Source organism: Ostrea edulis, chromosome 7, assembly GCF_947568905.1.
Source record: "Ostrea edulis chromosome 7, xbOstEdul1.1, whole genome shotgun sequence".
Taxonomy (NCBI): Eukaryota; Metazoa; Mollusca; class Bivalvia; order Ostreida; family Ostreidae; genus Ostrea; species Ostrea edulis.
In genome coordinates, this window is record NC_079170.1 from 27951835 (window position 1) to 27955302 (window position 3468).

Sequence of the window (3468 nt, forward strand, 5' to 3'; positions counted from 1 at the left end):
GATTTGATGATGGAGATTGCGATTGTGCTCTGATGACAATGTCGTAGGTATACACACTTTGATGACGCGCGTTAATTTGTTCGCCCACCACCTTAGCATCAAAACACCGTATTGTTCAAAACAATCACTTAGTCACAAATACCAAGAACAGTCGGAATAAGTCAAGTTCAAATTTATTTTCTTCTTTCAAATCACTCATAATATATGGAATCTCCACTTTGATGACGTGCGTTATTTTTTTCGCCCACCACCGTGACATCAAACATTGTATTGTTAAAAACAATCGCTTTGTCATAGGTAACAAGATCAATCCGAATAAGTTACGTTCAAATCTATTTCCTTCTTTCAAACCACTCACAATTCTACATGATGAAATATTAAAATTGTAGAATTACTCTAGAAGTCATGTACATAGGTCAACAAACAATACGTAATAAATGATAGAAAATAGAAATATCTGTAGAATAGAGATTGGAAGGTGCACTAACGAACAAGACCCATTCACAAACATTTTGGGTGAGGATTTATCCTGCTGTCAAATTCCGTTCAGAATTGAATAAAACATTGCCGAAGAAAATACATCTTGTATATAAATTTATGTAAAAATTAGGTCACGTAATGACCCCAAATATACTTGTTTGGATATTCACTTTGACATAGGACCTGTAAGTCTCGTCATATGATTGCCGAGATTTTGCGAGATTGTTAACTTCCGGGTACATCAACTTCTCAGATTGTACTGTGTAGAGATATATATACATACTTAGATATAGCATTATCAATCGATGTGGAAGTTTTAACAAGATAAACTCGGGAATTGAAGCATTCGTGGAGTCGCTGAGGATTCTTCGCTTTGTGTTTGACGAATTACGTGTAATAACCGCCAGTGTACAAGCGTCGAAGAGAGTACGTCTTGCAGATACATTGCAGGGTAAAAGCGTAATCTATGAGCTAGAGATATGCACGGTACGTTTTTAATATAGGCATACTTGAAAATAAAACATGCTCAGTGTTTATCCGAACGTAATTTGTGTGTGTGTGTGTGTGTGTGTGTGTGTGTGTGTGTGTGTGTGTGTGTGTGTGTGTGTGTGTAAAACGATACTACATGTACGTACCTGTAGTGTACAGTTGTATATATTCAATATTCACATTAAATGTGCCTATCTCTATCAATTACATCACAGATGGGTTAAGATTGTTTAATATTTAATTATTTTATAGATATGCCTTGAATCGGAGGATAAAGGTGTTGTGCACTGTGCAGTCATCATCAATGTGAATGTCTGATGCCAGTATGCCCATAATGGGGCAGTATAAGTGTCGATCTTCATATGACAGCAAGTTTTAAAAGGCAGGTACATGTACATGTATACAATTTAAAGATTAAAAACAATGTCAATACGTGTTTGGACCTATACCTATTATGATTATATTAAACCCAAAGTAGGTAATAAATGGGTTCGAACTGTTAAGATGCAATTTTTACATGTAGGTATATTGGAAATTTTCAGATATAAGAAGGCAAATAAAACTGATGTAAAATACGCCGGTAGTTGGATAAAACATCCAAAGTCGGCACAACCAAAGGTCACAACAACTATGGAGGAAATAACTGTATCCTCATTCCTTAGGGCAACAGGCCGTTGTCAGCAATTCTTGACGTTTTTAATTGAGGTTAAGTGTCTATTTTCAGCTCGAACAATGACAATTAAAGAGGCCTGTGCAAATGTTGGGATTTCCCTCTTGGTAAGTCAGCATTATAGATTATATGTACCCAATACATGTACAATAGCTGTACATATATGTAATTGATTATTCATATTTCATGGATGTACCCAAGTTTATTATAACTTTATAGCAACATTTTATGAATGCAATACAAGTACTATCTCGCACTTAGACTTCATTGTGATATTGAACTGTTAATGTTCTTTATAAACCTTACTTGCATCAAGTTTTGAATACTGCAGTATATCTATGTCAAAATAAGTATGCATGCAGTGTAATTTTTTCACCACTAATCAGAGCACTTGTGAATCATGCTGTATGTTTTATGAATACATGTAATGACATTTGCCATTTTAGAATGTGATGCAAGGGATGGTTTGCTGCACCTCAAAACACTGTATGCATATTGGTATCAGATTCAAGGACAACAACACCTGAAATACACCCAAATGCTGTGATTTGCAAGTGTGGACTCTTATTGACACTCAAAGAGTTCACATTGACAAAGATGTGCTATGGACAACAAACATTTTAAGCGTGATAGAGTTTAATTATACTAATAAAGTATTTTTTCAGCCTTTATAATATTAGTAAATTCTTACAATTCCATCGATTGAATTCTAAAACACACACATAACCACATTTACATATACTTTATTATGATATCAGTGGTGCATCTATCAAAGTTATGTAATTACATATATACTACATGTATAAAAAAAAAAGTCAGAGTTTTTCTTATTTTAGATGAACCAAAACATGTATAGACACAGTGTCCAGCTTTGCAAAAATCTTTTAATTACATGCATTTACTATAAAGAAATGGAGTTTATATTATTTTCTTCAGAATGAGAACAAAAGGCTTTATATTGATATGAATACATAGAAAAGTTATATAGCATGTATGCTATTCTCTGCTTTTAACTTTGAAAATTCAACGTAACAGGTACGGTACCTGGCCTTACGTATTCATTGTTGTTTGGTACCGTTATATTGGTAGCAGTCTCAACTTCAACTTCGGTCCCTACATGTATGTTTGAAGCAGTTGCTTCAGCTTCAGCAGGTTTCGTAATTTTATGTCTATGAAAAAAAGTAATATACCATAAGTTGCTGTTTTTATTGACTTAAAGTGGCTCACTACACAACAAAGTTTCTGAAATCAGCACAGAATACGAGTTTTACAATCATTCTTATCAAGGCCATGTGGCACTTTTACATAATCATACAATAAAGATATACGAGTTCTCTTGAAACACAATACAAAATTTAATCATGCAGGAGCCTATATACAGGCAAATAGTATCAAGGGTGTCCTGTCAACCCTATAAATCCCCCTTTTCTAGCAATGCTATATTTCTTTTATATTGATTAAATAAATAAGAGTCCCTTCTTCTTTTCTGGAAGAAGGGAATTATGTAGTAAAAAAATATTATAAATGTTGAAATCGATAACGGAGAATAACTGACCTCCCCCAATTTAAGAAATGGTAGTGAATTCTTTCATTATTTTATTTTTATCAGTTCGTCTGATAAAATCTTTCGTAGACCTACTCCCCCTCTGAACTATCTATAAAACACGTCCAGTATATTCTGTCAGTTTATACACACGTGTGTTGAATTGACATTATGATTATTCATTGGATTATGATAATATTACGTACCTACATCTTTGTATCCACCGCTTCCTTACTTTAGCATCGACTAGGAACCTAAATACACTACATGGCAGAGTTTTCCCAGT

At 33.9% G+C, this 3468-nt stretch overlaps 1 long non-coding RNA gene across 1 annotated transcript; it reads left to right on the forward strand.

Annotated features, from left to right (window-relative positions):
- Nucleotides 1–728: 728 nt before the first annotated feature.
- Nucleotides 729–2338, forward strand: LOC125655566 (uncharacterized). Its single transcript, XR_008796813.1, has 4 exons — nt 729–966; nt 1222–1355; nt 1694–1746; nt 2086–2338. It is a non-coding gene; the product is annotated as an uncharacterized LOC125655566 (long non-coding RNA).
- The last annotated feature ends 1130 nt before the right edge of the window (nt 2339–3468 follow it).